Consider the following 18,428-nt stretch of genomic DNA (forward strand, 5'->3'; position numbering starts at 1 on the left):
ACAATAGGTGGAGAATCTTTCTCTGCCTTTCAAACAAATAAAGAAAATATTTCCAATACTTGATTTTGATTTATTTAGCTTATATTTTAATTTTTATTGTGGTAAATATATATAATATATAACATTAATTACTTTAACACATCTTATACATACAGTTAAATGGCAATATGTACAACCCCATTGTTGTGCAACCATCACCACTGTCTGTTTCAGTAACTTCTTCATTATCTCATATAAAAGCTGCTGTTTTAGGGGCTGGCGCCATGGCGCAGTAGGTTAATCCTCCACCTGTGGCGCCAGTATCCCATAAGGGTGCCAGTTCTAGTCCTGGCTGCTCCTCTTCCAATCCAGCTCTCTGCTATGCCTTGAAAAACAGTAGAAGATGGCCCAAGTCCTTGGGCCCCCGCACCCACACGGGAGACCAGGAAGAAGCTCCTGACTCCTGGCTTTGGATCAGCTCAGCTCTGGCAGTTGCGGCCATTTGGGGAGTAAACCAATGGAGGGAAGACCTTTCTCTCTGTCTCTCCCTTTCACTGCCTGTAACACTATCTCTCAAATGAATAAAATCTTTTTTTAAAAAAAGCTGTTGTTTTAATCAAGAATATTTCTTTAGAATTCACTGATTTCTTTTGTATACACATAATAATAATATTAATTCCTAAGTAATATACATCTATATGTAATAACAGATGGATATTATGATATTTTGGGCTGACATTTTACAAAGTTTGAAACTATCAAGATTCCATTGTGTTTAGGAACAAGATTAATGGATAATACAATTCTCTAAATTTATTTTCCACTGCTCTCCTTTTTCTTAATGTGCTCTAGTGGTTTCATTAAAAGCTCTTTAACTTTTTCAATGAGTTCTGCATGCTCTCACCATACTTGGCAGTCTTTGTATGTGCTATTCTATCTCTTCAAACTTTTCTTACCCTCTATCTCCATTTATGCCTGTCAAACTCATATTCAATCTAGAAGACCTTTCTAGACATTCCAATATAGGCTATATCCACATGTAACATGCTTCCATTGATGGAAGAATTTATCACTCTATGCTCTTATAACTACCTCATCAATGTTTGCTTTCCCTTGTTAGATTGAAATATTTTTTTATTTTTATTTATTTTATTTTTTATTTTATTTTATTTTTTGACAGGCAGAGTTAGACAGTGAGAGAGAGAGACAGAGAGAAAGGTCTCCCTTCCATTGGTTCACCCCCTAAATGACCGCTACAGCGGGCGCTGCGCCGATCCAAAGCCAGGAGCCAGGTGCCTCCTCCTGGTCTCCCATGGGGTGCAGGACCCAAGCACTTGGGCCATCCTCCACTGCCTTCCCGGGCCACAGCAAAGAACTGGACTGGAAGAGGAGCAACCGGGACAGAAACCATGCCCCAACCGGGACTAGAACCTGGGGTGCCAGCGCCACAGGTGGAGGATTAGTCTAGTGAGCCATGGCACCGGCCAGATTGAAATCTTAACAGAAGATCCTATCTAGTGTCTTTCTGATGATTAATAACTATTTATTGAATTGTGTTTCGAATATTCATTGTTTACCATATTTTAAAAACTATCAGGTGTGAATGAGACATAATGGCGTCATTACACTCTTGGAGATGTCATTCTAGTAATGTGAGATGGACAATAAAAGCAATCAAATAAATCTATATTGGTTGGCCACATGATAATAAGCAAGCAAAAGCAAAATGAAGAGAGACTGATTGTGATATTTTGAATAGATGGGAGACGGATTCTTTGATGAGATTCTATTTGATCAGTGACTTGAAATAAATAAGATTCCCCGGTAGGTATCTACAGAAAGAGCAATCGAGAAGAGGAATTTCCAAGTAGTGTGAGGCAATGTGAGCTTGGCTTGCTCAAGGAAGGCCATCACACAAGGGTGTGGCAGGAGAAAGTGATAGGAGGAGATAAAAAATCATCTAGGTCTTTAAGACTACTGTAGGACTTAGAGTAGAGTGAGATTATAAACTATTGCAGGGTTAGGAACACAAAAGTGACGTAATCTGGATTTCTTTCTCAAAGGGACATGCAGATTGGTTTTCAAACAGTAGACTGGGGAATGGGTTTGAAATTAGAGTCCCCTAACTTAAGGAGACCACATAAACAGCCACAGTGAGGAGTGTTGATGGGTTAGAGCAAAGTTGTCCAGGCACAAATGTTTAGAAATATATTTTCTCAGGAAACTAGAGCTAACAGTATTTGCTGATGAATTTTATGTGGGATCAGGAAAATAAAGGACAATATTTATAATTTTAAGGCTTTTGATTTAAGACTGGCAAGATGGTGTTACCATTTCATTGAGATAACAAAGAAAGTTTTTGAAAACTCATATGTAACCAGGTGGAATAGTGCGTAATAAATTTGACACAGAAGAAGCCGGCGCCGCGGCTCACTAGGCTAATCCTCCGCCTAGCAGCGCCAGCACACCGGATTCTAGTCCTGGTTGGGGTGCCGGATTTTGTCCCGGTTGCTCCTCTTCCAGGCCAGCTCTCTGCTGTGGCCAGGGAGTGCAGTGGAGGATGGCCCAGGTGCTTGGGCCCTGCACTCCATGGGAGACCAGGAAAAGCACCTGGTTCTTGGCTCCTGCCTTCGGATCAGCGCGGTGCACTGGCCGCAGCGCACCAGCCGCGGCGGCCATTGGAGGGTGAACCAATGGCAAAGGAAGACCTTTCTCTCTGTCTCTCTCTCTCTCACTGTCCACTCTGCCTGTCCAAAAAAATAAATAAATAAATAAATAAAAATAAAAAATTTGACACAGAAGTAAATTGATTTCAACTACTCTGAGTTTTCATGAAAAAATTAGATAACCTCTGGGACACCCAGATTCTCAGTCTATAAATTAATGCTGTTGGTTTTTTTAAGGATTAAATGTAATACCCTTAAAAAGTATCCAAAATATGCCAGCACAAAGGAAACATTCAATAAGTTTGAAGATTTTTTTTTCTTCCCTTAAAATGTAGCCTCTGAGTGAGTTTGGGCACTGACTAAGATATCCATGCCTCATATCAGAGTATCTGGGTTCACTATTCCACTTTAGCTCCTGATTCTAGCGTCTTGCTGATATAGACCTTACCTGGATCAAATTCCTTGCTCCCAGCTCCAACCTGGCTAAGAAGTAGCCATCACAGACATTTTAGGAGCAAATCAGTAGATGGGAGTTTTTTCTCAGTCTCTCTGCTTCATAAATAAATAAATAAATTTAAAATGCTGGCTATTTCTTAAAGATTTCACGAGATCTGGGAAAATTCTCATATCTCAGAAATATCAAAATATAAAGTATTAGTATTATAATCTCTGACAGTATAACTAATAAAGTCGCAGAGGAATAAAGGTGGGAGCGCAGGCAGGAGGGAGGCCAGGGTGGAAAGAATTACTGCTTCTAAATTTGTATATATGAAATGCATGAAGTTTGTATACCTTAAATAAAAGATTTCTAGATTAAAAAATTTAAAAAATAAAATGAGCAATAAAGAAAGAAAAATCTCAATGTATTACATTTGTTTTTGGTTGTTAGCATTTATTTTAAAAAATAAATCCACCAATTAAACATGAAGAGAAAATATAAGGTCTATTTCTTAGGCTCTTTGTGTAGCAGAAGTCCAAACAAAGAGGAACAGTTTTCTTTCCTTGACCTTTATATAATCTTCAAGTTAATGGAACATTGCAGTTCTTAATCACTACTGGGACAAGAGTCATATGAGTACCCAAGCAGTATTTATGGTGTTAATTTCCTAGAAGATACAATGGTTAGTTGGATAATTTACCCTTCAAAGGCAAAGATATGGTCAAATAGGAGCCATGGCCACTTGTCAGGCTATAGAATGGGTTGGTGTCTAGTGTTATAAATATAATTGTTCTTGGTATATTCTGATTCCAGCTTGATTATATGCCAGATAGAGGAAGCAAGGCAAGCCAAATGTCTTTTCTGATAAAACCATGCTTTTACTATAGACCGGTCATCAGTGCACTTTACTCTGTAATCCTTGCCAATGTCAGCTACTCCAAGTCTTGAATACTCATGAGACACTAGATTCTATTTAAAGACAGTATTACCTTTGTGTCCTCTTTATCAGCATGATGTAAATAATGAAACAAGGATTCCATTTCGATATCATATCAATGATCATGAAAAGATAGAAAAATGACTCTCATTTTTTAAACTAAAATGTTCAGTTCTAAATGTCAGAAAGAAAAGATCAAGAGCAGCATAGTCATGTCTGAGTAAGAGAGACTGTGACTGTTATCTTACAGAAACTCATAGTAAGTGAACAGCTTCCTTATGGAGATCAAAAGAACAATTCAATATAGATTTTCAACCAAAGTTTTAGTAAGCTTTGCTTTCTAATTTCCTTTTTTGAAATCTACCTGGTCTAGGAGAATAGTTCTGAAAACAAACACAAATGAAAGATTACAACCAACAAGTAGATTAATGTTAAAAGTGACAACTTGAAAATCTGCATGGAATTGTACAGGAAATAGAGAGAACACTGGTATATTAAATTCTGAATAAGGGTCAGGTAGAGGAGGAGGAGGCATAGCAGGTAGCTGCTGGCTATAAAACTACTGAACTATAATCCTGGAATTAAGTAATTAGACTTTCTGTTGTTATTTTGTTGCATTTAACCAAAGAGTCTGAGTTACCCTGATACCTGGTTTAATGACCTTGACCACCAGCATTTTTCTCTAACCTCTGGTACTCATTTTTACTTCATTATGAGTTTTATTACTTAGCTGCAGACCACTATGTTTTGTTTTCAAAATTTTTGAAATTTTGAAAGTTTTTGTTTATTGTATGAAGTCAGTGAAATACAGTATATTTCAAAATTTCAAAAATTTTGAAATTTTGAAAGTTTTTGTTTATTGTATTTCACTGATTTCATTGCTTTTCTGTTTTCCTGATTCAGGACCTTATCCTACTGTCTTCTCTACTTGTAAGTCTTGCCCTGAGCATCCTCTCACTCTGAGTAATCCAATGATGCTGTCCCACGTAAAGAACCAGACACCCATGGACAATGAAGATTAGCGTGGAGGAGAGGCTAAGAGACAACGGATGTGTTTTACTGTTATTTTATACTCAGAAGGTGCTAGCAATGTTCTTCACAGAGTCCAAAAACTGAGATGCATTCCTGTTTTTTTTTTTTTTTTTTTGGTTAGACCCTATTTTAATTCAGAGAGAGTTCTTTGATTCTAGCATGTTCTCAGGGCCAGGGGTTGGGAGAGGGGAGAAAACCATCGCTCCCAGTTCTTTTACAGAATACGTTGCTTTATTTATTAAATCAATAACTATTTCTTGAATTAGAAGGGCATTATGTAAAGACTACCAGAGATCTAAAGCGTGGGAAGACCCAGCCCCGAGGCTTATCAGTGCTGGGCACCTGGACCAAAAGGTCACCTCTGAATTTTGATTGCTATGCTGAGCTCATATATGCAGGTGGAAAATCTCCTAAGGTTATAAAACCATATAATGGCATCTAAGTGTCTTGCACTGTGACATTTTTAAATCTGTGTCCTTTTGGGGGAGATATTCATAGAGAATGGAATTAAGGAGGGAAGAAAAAAGCCTCATACCTTTCAACGTAATTTTTTAAACATGCAAAGTTTAAAAATACTCTACATAGGCTTGTTTTTTTTATTTTTATTTTTTTTTTTGACAGGCAGAGTGGACAGTGAGAGAGAGAGACAGAGAGAAAAAGGTCTTCCTTTGCCATTGGTTCACCTTCCAAAGGCCGCCACGGCCGGCGTGCTGCGCTGATCTGAAGCCAGGAGCCAGGTGCTTCTCCTGGTCTCCCATGGGGTGCAGGGCCCAAGCACTTAGGCCATCCTCCACTGCACTCCCTGGCCACAGCAGAGAGCTGGCCTGGAAGAGGGGCAACCAGGACAGAATCCAACACCCCGATCAGGACTAGAACCCGGGGTGCCGGCGCCGCAAGGCGGAGGATTAGCCTATTGAGCTGCGGTGCCTGCCAATAGGCTTGTATTTTAAAAGCAACTATTCTCTGTATAGGCCTGTATTTTATAAACAACAGAAAACAAAATTATTGTCTTAAAATAATTCACAAGTGAAAACAGTTTAACATTTGATACTATGAAAATTGAATATAATTTTAATGAATATCTTTTCAATGTGACAAACCTGAATATATGCATATGACATGATTTTGCATCATTTTATTTTTCTATGAGTGCAAGTAAATTGACTACTTTAATAACTGTATCTGTTATATTGTGTTAGAAAACTATTCACAAGTTTGTCTTTGAGGATCCAGGAAAGACATCTAAATGTAATAGCACAAGGGAGGAAGAGAGAGCATGTGTATACGCTGGGTGTTGGAGCTGAGAGGAGGGAACTGTTTGTGGAATAACAGGGTTTATACCTTGCTAAAATCAGTTCAATGGAATATATTTAATTATGTTTACCAAGTCTCTATAGGAATAAAGAAGTAGAATGGAATATGTGAGAGTACTTCAAATGTGTATGGAAAAATTACATTAAATATGTTTAAATTGGTGCAAAGTTTTTGAAATCCATGCATAATTTTGCATAAAGTGCATTTTCCAGGAAATTCTGAAAGTTTTAAAAAATTTTTTTACAAATAGTCCATTGAGGGGCATGAAAGTGGAAGTGATAATTGCAAATCTTGGTTGGCCTCATAAGTGAAACATTAAAGGAGCTAAGAATTGAATTTCAGGTTACTTGATTCTCAGCTTAGAGGCACTGTGTCTGCTTTTCACATATCTCTTCCTGAAGTGCATGAGAGGCCTTGGTTTTTTATGTGCTTTCTTTTTTTGTTATAAACTACTGCAATGATTTGATGACATGGATTTTGTTTTTGGATGAGATGTCCTGTGACAATCTACAATCTAGAACTGCTCCAGAGTGGTTTACTTGAATTTACTACTGATCAACACAGCAGTAACATTCTGAGGCTATGTTAGTTGGATTCCTGAGATATGTGTTTTTAACAATGACAAATATCCAAGCAAATTATTTTTCTTATTTATGTAGAAATCATGTCCTGCTTTCTTGTCTGAAATGTACTAGATGACAAGCTTTGTTTGACACAGTTTTAATTAGTTTCCATATGTGATGCTTTTATACCATGTGGTCTGCAAATTTTCTTTTTGTGTGGAAAAAAAGGCCACTTGAACCCTTTTAATTATTTACCTGCATCAGTTCTGACATTCCCCAAACAGATGGCTTTGAAACTTTAGCTTGTTTGTGCTTCTGAGTTTTTTTTTAAAACGTTTGCTCTAATTCCAGCAATTCAAATGGACTAGTTTACTTGTTGAGCAATTATGCTACAGAAAAAATAAAAAATCCACTGTAGGTCAACTGAAGAATTTTTTACAGTTAAACTCAATTACAGCAATATCTGAAATTACCTTCAAACTGCCTTTTCTGAAGGGTTTCCGACAGGACAGTGCTTGTAGGACTTTTTTGGAATGGACAAATTTTGGGCATTTTCTTTTTCTTTCTAATTTTTTTTATTTATCCAAGAAGCAGAGTAAAAGCAGAGAGAAAAGGAGAGAAGGAAGGAGGAAGGGTGAGAAGGAGTGAGAAAGACAGAGCTAGTTCCCATTGGCTGATTTACTCCTCAAATGACCACAATCATCAGGGCTGGAGCAGGTCAAAGCCCTGAGCTTGGAACTAAGTTCAGGTCTTTCATATGGATAACAGGAACCCTATTATTTAAGCCATTACCAATTCATCCTGGGATCAACACTAGCAGGAAGCTAGACCCAGGAGTCAAACCTGGAACTGAATACCCCAATGTAAGGTTAAGGAATCTTTTTTTTTTTTTTTTTTTTTTTGACAGGCAGAGTGGATAGTGAGAGAGAGAGAGAGAGGGGTCTTCCTTCCATTGGTTCACCCTCCAATGGCCGGCCATGCGCTGATCCAAAGCCAGGAGCCAGGTGCTTCTCCTGGTCTCCCATGCAGGTGCAGGGCCCAAGCACTTGGGCCATCCTCCACTGCCTTCCTGGGCCACAGCAGAGAGCTGGACTGGAAGAGGGGCAACCGGGACAGAATCCGGCACCCTGACCGGGACTAGAACCTGGTATGCTGGCACTGCAAGGCGGAGGATTAGCCTAGTGAGCCACAGAGCTGGCCAGGTTTGGGAATCTAACCAATGTCCACATGCCTCTCTTTTGTCCCTTTTCCTTCCTTCCCTCTCTCCTTCCCTCCTCTCCTTCCTCCCTCCCTCCCTCCCTCCCTCCCTTCATCCCTCTCTCCTCCCTTCCCTTCCTCTCTGATATGGAAGTATTTTTTTGTTCCTTTTGGAATCACATTGTCTTTCTTGTTCTTGTTTCTTGTATTTATGCATTTATTTTTGGACATAGAAAAATACAAATTATTAAAAATAAATCTCCTTGTATGTTGGAAGATATAAAATACTCCATCAAGAAATCGGATATTTCATAATCTGGCTCCAATTTGGTTGTTGATATAACAAAGTAAGTTCCAAATACATGAATTATTTTCATTGATTCATTTTTTACCATCAGCAAAGTAAGCTCTCTAACCTGCATCTCAGACCATGGGATAAGACTCAGGCAGTAGACATTGTCAGGACTATTTCCTTATGGATGATGGCCATATTATATTGAAGACAACACCTTATTCTTGTGTTTAATTAGCAATTAAAGCAATTAGAAATTTCTGTTAATAAGGATAAACAGTACATTATGTATCAGCAGAACAAGCTTATATTTTTAAGGTGTGTCACTGAATGAAAAAAGTTTTGTGTCAAGTAGGGTATGATTTATTTAAAATTATTGAATACTGTTTATGAGAAGACACTGTGAGAAAAGAATAGATAAAGAGAATTGGTCCTTATTGTCTTGATATAAAGTAGAATGTTATAGTTGATAAGATAAACCCAATCTACTTACAAAATATGATACTTGAAATAAAAGTTCACTCTGGGTGAGGAGATACAGCAAGAATCTAAAAATAATGCAATTTGATCTGGACCTTCACAGATAAGTTGTATTTACACATTTGGAGATAGGCAAGAGATATTTTAATGAAACAAATGTATAAAAATAAAAAGGAAGAAAAAATATTCTTGGTAAGACACAAGAAATAGATCAACATGTGTATGAGTTTAGAAAAGATAGACTAGGTCCAGATTGTTGAATAATACTGTGTTTATATTTTTAGTTCTTGGACAATTTGGGAACATTGCAAGTTTTTGATTTGGCACATCATGTGATATGTATTAAATTATTATTATATCAGCACTACATTAGATTGATTGGAGACAGAAAATAATTGAGTCAGAAAGACCAATTAAGACCTCATTAAAATAGATCAGCTAAATTGATTTCAGGATTTGAAATTGAATAGTGCAGGAACCAGTTTTTTGATTTAGTGATCCCCTAAATTATTGGTTCTATATAGTTTGCATTCAAGTTTCATTGATTAAAATGTATAGGTGGAAAGTACATCATATTTATAGCTATCATCATATTTATAACTTAACTTGTAGTTTCACATTACAATAAATTAGTTTTGGACATGTGAAGATTCTGCAAAAAGATTTTGCATAGATAGAATAAAAATATAAGTTTATTTTGGTGTAGAAACATGTTGAAGTCATATATATGAAGGATGTTCAAAAAATCAGGGAAATGCACAGCATGAAAAATTGCCTGAGTTTTTAAAATGTTTTATATCAAAAATCTTTTTAAATTTTTAAAAATTTTATTTTCTCATTTTAAAGGGCTAGACACACAATCAGGAAGAGACAGATACAGAGATAGAGATAAGGATGGAGATAGAGAGACAGAGAAAGAGAGAACAAAAGAGAAAGAAAGAGAGAGTTTCTATCTTCTGAATCACTCTTCAAATGCCTGCAATGGCTGTGCTCTGGCCAGGAATTTGATCTAGATCTCCCACATGGGTGGCAGGGACTTGACAGTTTGAACTACCAGCACAGCCTCCAGCAGTCTGCGTTAGCAAGGAGCTAGAATTAGGCGCTCTGATACAAATTGGGGTCATCCCAGTCAACATCTTGACTGGCGGTCCAAAGACCCACTCCAAAAGCGTCTTCAACATGTTCAGTTCACTATGTCTGTGTTCCTGTAGCTACATCTACAAAGCCAGCAGTGGAAATTCCATCCATATAGCCTATCTAGGATGTGATACTCTGGTGAGTTGGTACTTTTCTTCTCTGTACCACAGAATTGAGAGAGAAAGAGTGGGGGGGGGGGGAGGAAGAGAAAGGGGGAGAGAGAGAGAGAGAGAATTTGCAGATAGGAAATGTGCTGTGGATCAACACCTGTGGACAGCTGGGTGGACAGAGGGTTAATTGCATCGCAAAGCAATTTTAACAAAGGTTTCTTGGGAGCCTGAGATAACCTTTCAGAGTCATCTTGGATTGGGGCAATAAAATCCTGCCTTTATGCTGTGATGCACAATAACTCCTAGAGTGGGGGCTGTCCCAGAGCATTCAGAGGTCAGAGCTCCCAGCAGCCGAGAGGAGTGCTGCTCAGTCCTGAGACGAGCAGGGTGGCAGTCTGGACAGGCGACCGCAGTGAAGTCCGGCAGGTAGGAGAGGGGGTCATGTGTAACCTGAGTTCTCTAAGAAAGTAGTGTCTCTTGAGAACTCATTTCTATGGAAAAAGTTCAACCATCACTGAGTCCTCCATTTAATCATTCCTTAGTTTTTAATATTTCTCCAATATTGTGCTATTCTGTTGCTATACATGTCTCAGTAGGTAGAGCTTTCCATCGACTATTCCTTTGGAATATTTATCTTCATGTATTTCAGTCTCCATGCTTCATTCTGTAAATAAAAGAATTTGTCCATTTCTGAGAATATTCTACTACACGAGTGCATAGCTCTGTTCATTCAAGATCATTCATGCTCTCTGTATAACAGGAATTAATTTGCTGCCAGATACCTGAAGCTAAAGCACTAAAGATTATTCCTGAAGTCAAAAGATTTGTGTTAACCCTGCCCATATCCTAGCTTCAGACTTCTCAAGTAATTATACCCAGTGAATGACCTGGTGTCGTAATAAAGTCCTCCTCTGAATTTACAAGGCACTGACATGATCTGGCTCATAATATTCTTCTCTGGCCAGTGCAATCTTGCAAGCTGAATAAGCCAGACAAGAATCAAGGGTAAGGCAACATACAGTTACTACTGCAGGATGATTCTACAACCTGTAGCAAGAAATAATCTGAGATCTATGTGAGATAACTATGACTGCTGTTGATCTATGGGTCTCAGACCTCTGGCTATTCTTAATTGGCAGCACTTGCACACAAAAATAGGAACCAGCTGTATGTGGTGACAGACAGTCTAAGGAGAGCAAAGGATCTGTCTTGCTATCAGACATGCCAACTGATTTTCCTATGGCCCAGAACAAAGAGGCACCTCCGTCATTGTTAATTAAAGCATATCTAAGTCTCTATCCACACTAGTTCTTTGTCTATATCTTCAATGCATATGCTTATGATAGATATTTTATTAAGTATCCATTAAATTCCAGTACTTTAGTGCTTGTTAATTATTCAAAGCAACAATTTGAAGCAGATATTAATATTATCAATTTTTCAAATATACCATGCTACATGGAGTTGACAGTCCTAGGACTGAATCACCCAGCGTTCTATTTCAAAGCCCTCATTCAGATGTTTCCAATCTATGCTACACAGGCAAAATACTTTTGGAATTTAAAAGAAATCCCAAAGCTAGACCACACCTGGGAATTCTGATTCAGCAGGTCTGGAGTAGGAACTCACTAAGCTTTAAAAGTTGCATACCTGACACAGAGCTGAGACTGAGAATGCTTAAGCTCATTGCACTCTACTTCTCTGTATTTTTATTTCAGAAAGAGAAGGCAGCCAAGTTGCCCAGATTATTGAGAGTCCTGTGAAGTATGTACACCATACCTGGAGATTATTTTTTAAGGATGTCTCATCTGAACAGTCCATGCTCTGTTTAATATTACAGCCATATGCTATACTCATGAATTTCTAAAATATTTCATGTTTCTAAGTATGTGTAAACTAATATTACAAATAAATAGGATGTATTGGTCTCATAGTAAAATAGTTACATCAATGGTACAAATAAATAAAATACTTAAGTAGAAATGTTGTTTATTTCCCTACATGATTTTTTCCTGTTTCAATTTGTTTTAACCATTCTTGACTAATTTTGATTAAAAAATTTACTTATATTTACACTAATGATCACTTAAGTTATTATGGTATGCACATAGGAAGAGGGTATTCTATGTCAGTATGAATGGAGATTTCCAGTTTTAATATATTTAAAAGAATGAACACATTGAAGACCTACTACATTACAGGCATTGAATTAAGCTTTAGAAACAAAACTTAGGTGTACTAAATTGTCGTAAGTTGAACACCTACTATGTGTTGGGAATTATGCTAGGAATTTATGTCCATTTAACCACCAAAACAATCTAGAGTTACAAATGATCATGTTCTCTTCTGTAGCAATGATGTAGCAAATGTTCTGAGAAGTAAGACCAATTGCTTGGTTTTATACAGCACAAAAACAAGAGCCAAATTGAATGTCAGTTAGTCTGACTCAAAAGCATTTGTCTTTTGCCCTGCCTGTAACAACTGCAATTTTGATGTTTGGTGCCATAAACAAACATCATTTCTTATTATTTTATAAGCAAGTTTCCTTAGCAACTCTCTGAGTAGAAAGTGCACTTTGAAACAGGAATTCTAAGCTTATATCCTTCCTTAATGAAGTGGATTCAAACGGTAAGAAAATAAGAAATCAAAGAGCCAAAGTTTCAAGCAATTCTGGATGCAGGGGCACAAGGACTTGAGCCATCTTCTACTGCTTTCCCAGGCCATAGCAGAGAGCTGAATCGGAAGTGGAGCAGCTGGGACTTGAACAAGTGCCCATATGGGATGCTGGCACTGCAGGTGGTGATTTTACCAATTGTGCCACAGCCCAGGCCCCAGAAAAAAATCTTAACAGAAACCCATTTGGTACATTTACTTTTAGGAAAGATAGTTTTTTTTTTTTTAAAGATTTATTCATTTATTTGAAAGAGCATGAAAGAGAGTGACAGTGAGACAGAAAGAGAGAGAAGGGGAGGAAGAGAGGGAGAGAGAGAGAGAACGAGAGAGCAAGAAAGGGAGTACATCATTCATCCACTGGCTAAATTACTGGCTAATTTACTCCCTAAATTACTGTGAAAGCCAGGGCTGAGCTAGGCCAAATCAAGGAGCTAGGCATGCCATCTGGTCTCCCAGGTCTCCCACCTGGTTGGCAGGAGCCCACGTACTCGGACCATTTTCTTTCATCTTCTCAGGCACATTAGCAGGTAGCTGGGTCAGAAGCAGAGTAGCTGGGGCTCAAACTGGGACGCCATCATTGCAACTGACAATTTAAGCTGCACCGCAGCACTAGCCCCTGAGAAAGTTAGTTTTAAAAATAAAGAAGGATTATGTGAGGGATAATTTCATTTTTTTTGATTTATAAACCTTGCTGTGTTTTTGTTTATTTCCTTGGCTGATGTATCTATGAATGGAATTGCTAAGACAAATATTCTAAACATAATGGCCACTCTCTCTCTATATATATCTTTTTTGAGTTTCTTCTTTTCATGTTTTAAAATTTTATTTAAGGTATACAAGTTTCACATATACAGATTTAGGAACATGGTGATATTTCTCACCCTACCTTCCCTCCCACCCACACTTCTACCCTTCTTCCTCCTGGCTCTGCTATTCCCACTCTTAGTTTTTACAAAGATTTATTGCAGTTTACTTTATGCTCATAAGATAATTTGGAAATTGGCTGAGGTGGGCTGAACAAGGACAGACTTTGTCAATTCCAAAAAAAGGAAACTTGCTTGGCATTTCATGGATTTGTATTTCCTCCAACGTGGCAGATTTCTTCCCTACTCCAATTAACAGTACAGCCAAAAAGTAAGCTCAGATAGAGAAAGGATGCAGCATATATCTAATGTCAAGGCAAGGTTAAACAGAAAACTGCATATGAACTTCCGGCTGAAAGAAATGGCAAATGAATGAACGAATGAATGGCATAACAGAAATTGGAATAGTGCTCGAAGCAATGAAAGGAGTACTAGATGTCCTAACAACAGTCACCATGATGCGGAAAAGTCTCTTTACAAAAGGAACTCAACAAGAAGGAATGATTAAGAGCACAAGCTATGGAGCTGGACTGCGGGTCTCTATCATGACTCTGCAATTTAATAGTTGAGTGAATACATACATTTAATCACCTATTGTCTCAATTTTCACATCTGTTAAATGGAGATAAAAATATCTAATTGGAGGACTAAAGAGAATTGTGAATGCATTAATATACGTAAAGTGTTTATTACATTTAAAATTCATATACAGTTATTAGGAGGATTATTTAAAATTAATTAAATGAATTTATTATCAAGAAAATTAATGGAAAAATAAGTAATGTAACTGAACATAAAATTAATAATACTAAAAAGAATCATGACATTTTATGGCTTCAAAATATTGACATGAATAAAGAATTTCTCATTATTGAAAAATCTAGGCTGGTGCCACGGCTCAATAGGCTAATCCTCCACCTGTGGTGCCGGCACCCCGGGTTCTAGTCCCGGTCGGGGTGCCCCTCTTCCAGTCCAGTTCTCTGCTGTGGCCCGGGAGTGCAGTGGAGGATGGCCCAAATGCTTGGGCCCTGCACCCGCATGGGAGACCAGGAGAAGCACCTGGCTTCTGGCTTTGATCAGCGCGGTACACTGGCTGCAGTGCGCCGGCCGCAGCGGCCATTGGAGGGTGAACCAATGGTAAAGGAAGACCTTTCTCTCTGTCTCTCTCTCTCTCTCTCTCACTGTCTAACTCTGCCTGTCAAAAAAAAAAAAAAATCTAAAGTTGAAGCATATGAAAATGATGTTTTGTGTATCATAACATGTCAAATGTCAGCAATTCCTCGAGTGTAACACAAGACCTGAGTGGACATTATAAAATTCTTTTTCTGAAATTTTGTTTTAGAGAGAGAAATCCACTTCTGGAAATTCCCTCAAAATATAATTATCCACATCCAACACATGTTGGAAATATAAAGTATTTAGTAAACCTGGAAAATATTTCATGATGTATATCATAAAAATGGAATGGTTATGGTCACCATTGCTGCAACTTTGTTGGTAGTGAAACAACTCAAATAATTTTTATTATGGTTTACAAATAAGTACTTTATTAATTGCTATTTCATTTTAATTGGTATATAATCTTATTTTTAACTTAATCCTTTTTAAAAATATTTATATATTTATTTGAAAGGCAGTCTTACAGGGAGAAGGAGAGAGAGAGAGAGAGAGAGAGAGAGAGAGAGGGAGATCTTCTGTCTACTGATTGACTCCCTAAATGATCACAATGATCAGACAAAAGCCAGGATCCTGGGACTCCATTCTGGTCTCCCACTTGGCAGCATAGGTCTGAGTACTTGAGCCATCATCTACTGCTTTCCCAGGCACTTTAGCAGGCAGCTGGATCAGAAGTGGAGCAGCAGGGGCTCAAAAGGGTCCTTACTCTTTGTGCACCACAACACCAGACCCTTAAATTCATCCTTTTAAAACTAACTTGAAACTAACATGAAACTACTTAATATTTATTTGATATACTTAGAACACAGAAAATATTTTCTAGAGGTAATAGCAAATAGACATATATAATTACACAGAGGAGCACTTTATGTAATGAGATTGTACTAAAGGTATTTAATTTCTGGTTAGATTATATGAGGTTAGAAAAAATTAGTCAATTAAATGTCCTAAAAGATTTTTAAACTTCTTCTTATTTCAGTTTACATAATTGTAGGTACTTGTGAAAAGGTTTTGAGATGGGTTTAATCACATCTCTGCTATTTAATAGATGGCCTTTTTGATGATTGCTATTCAGGAATGGAAGTTGTAGTAAGATACATTCATATCTTAATATTATGGAAGATAAATTAAGAAAAGTTGAATTGAGGATGTTCTTAATATTTTTAAATAATGATAAGCCCACACAGGTATGTTAATATATTAGGTTTTACCCAGAACATCATTTATGAATAGTGCATTTTCAAGGGAATAACAATCTCTATTTTCCTGCATAATTTGGATAAGAATTAAAAATTCTGAGAATGTCCTTCAGCAAAAAATGTCTTATCCCTGACTGAAAATAAGTCTGTCAGAATCCTAAATATTTATTCTCAATTTCACTTCAAGCAAGCTACAGCAGTTAATAACTGACTTCCATGTCTTTACAGAAAAACAAGAGAAATAAATCCCTCATTTTTGATGTAGTATCTTTAGAGAGAGTAAATGAAGGGAACAGAGCATTTTGGGCAACGATCAAGCTTGGTATCTGAGATTTGAAATGGAGTTGAAATACTCCCATTCAGTAATAGTCCAGCAAGAATATGTTCTTAGGATCTTCCCAGGCCCCGCAGGAGCTATGCTCTGAGACAGGCAGTCCGTATCCCAGGGGAGTGGAGACAAATAGTTTCTGATTCTAACAGCCTGAAGAGGTGGAAGCTTCCTGCAGTGCTTGATATCAGGAATAAAATTCAGCAAAAGGGAACGTCTTTGTCTTGTACATTATTCCACTTAATCCTAACTGAAACTCTGGGATACTCCAAAACCCTGGCAATGAATCAGTACAGGAACTAGATAGTTTCTACTTACTTACACTGGGATCAAGATAATGCCTACTGAGAGAAACATTGCTTATTTTATACTGTGCTGTGGAATATCATTGGAAATCTCTGAATTGTAAACTGTAATATTGTCAAAAATCAGGATTTTGAAGTACGGCAGGCCAGATCCAGAAACCACGAAGCTCTGTAGAATCAGTAAATACAAAACCTGGGCAATGACCCTACAGAAACTGAAAACATGTCTGAACTTCCAAAGCCACCAGGAAAGACAGTAGACCCACAGGAATGGTTAGTGTCAGATGGTTTAGGGAAAGGAAGCTGGCCTACTTAAGAAATGTCAGAGGTTTTGATCGGGGAGATGCAGCTTTGTAGTTTTATCATGGGACACAAGAACAGGACACTATTTACTGGGACTGAGATAAAAGAGAGTGTATATTCACAGAGAAAAACAAGAACAAAAATTGGGATTGAAGTCATGAGTCTATGAGAAAGGCTAAATCAATGATAAACATCCAACCTGCCCTCTAATTTAATATATTCCACCAGGTACAACCCAGTAGAATTGTAATTCTCATGGAGCAGCATGAGCTAAAACAATTTTTAAAAATAAATTATTAAATTATTAAAATAATTGAAAGCAATTATTTATATTAATAATAACATAAGTGCAAATCTTAAAAATGAAATTATCAAAGTCTTTGGCTTGTATTTAAGAGTCAAATTCAGTAGTGTATTTAACATTTTGAACTTACCAAAGTACTCATATACATTAAAAAGGAAAGCAAAAAATAGAGCTCTGTTCTAAATTTTACCTCAAATGGGTTGAATTTCATAGTGACATAAACATACTTGGAATAGATTTTGTATCATTTTATTCTACCACAGAATTTAGTTTGCTGTTTTAAAAATTTATTTATTTATCTGAGAAGCAGAGTTAGAGAGAGGGAGAGGCATAGAGAAAGGACTTCCATCTGCTGGTTCACTCCCCAAATGGCTGCAACAGCCAGGGCTGGGAGAGCAGGAGCCAGGAGCTCCCTCCAGGTCTCCCGTGTGGGTCCAGGGGCCCATGCAATTGGACCATCTTCTGCTGCTCTCCCAGACCATAAGCAGAGAGAGCTGGATCCAAAAAGAAGCAGCTGGTACATGAACCACACCCATAGGTGAATATGCTGGTGCCTCAGGCGGAGGCTTAACCTACTTCACTACAGAGCAGGCCTCCAGAGTTTTGCTTTAAAACAGTTTTATTGAAGGAAAATGGACATGCAATAAAGTGCATAGATTTATCGTGTACACTTTGTTAAGTTTTGACATTAATATGCACTCATGAAACCATCCCCAAAATTAAGATAATAAACATATCCATTATTCCCAAAAGTTTTCTTCTACTTTATTTAATCCCTCTCCTTGCTGTAATACCCCATATCCAAACACTCACTGATCTGGTTTCTACAGCTATAAACTGGTTTGCCTTTTGCAGTTTTACATAAATGGAATATTATGTTATGAATATATTTTAAAATTATGTATTATCACATATTATAAATGTATTATATGAATTTTGTCACTTGATGTATCAATAGTTCGTTCCTCTCCCCACCTTGTTTCTTTCATGGTCAAGGTGGGGATGTAACACAATTTTTTGTTGTTGGACATTGGCATTGTTTCCAGCTTTGATGAAAGACAGCTACCAAGAAGATTTGTGCTTTTTTTTTTTTTTTTGACAGGCAGAGTTAGTGAGAGAGAGAGACAAAGA

The sequence above is a fragment of the Oryctolagus cuniculus genome, chromosome 11 (assembly GCF_964237555.1).
Source record: "Oryctolagus cuniculus chromosome 11, mOryCun1.1, whole genome shotgun sequence".
Classification (NCBI taxonomy): Eukaryota; Metazoa; Chordata; class Mammalia; order Lagomorpha; family Leporidae; genus Oryctolagus; species Oryctolagus cuniculus.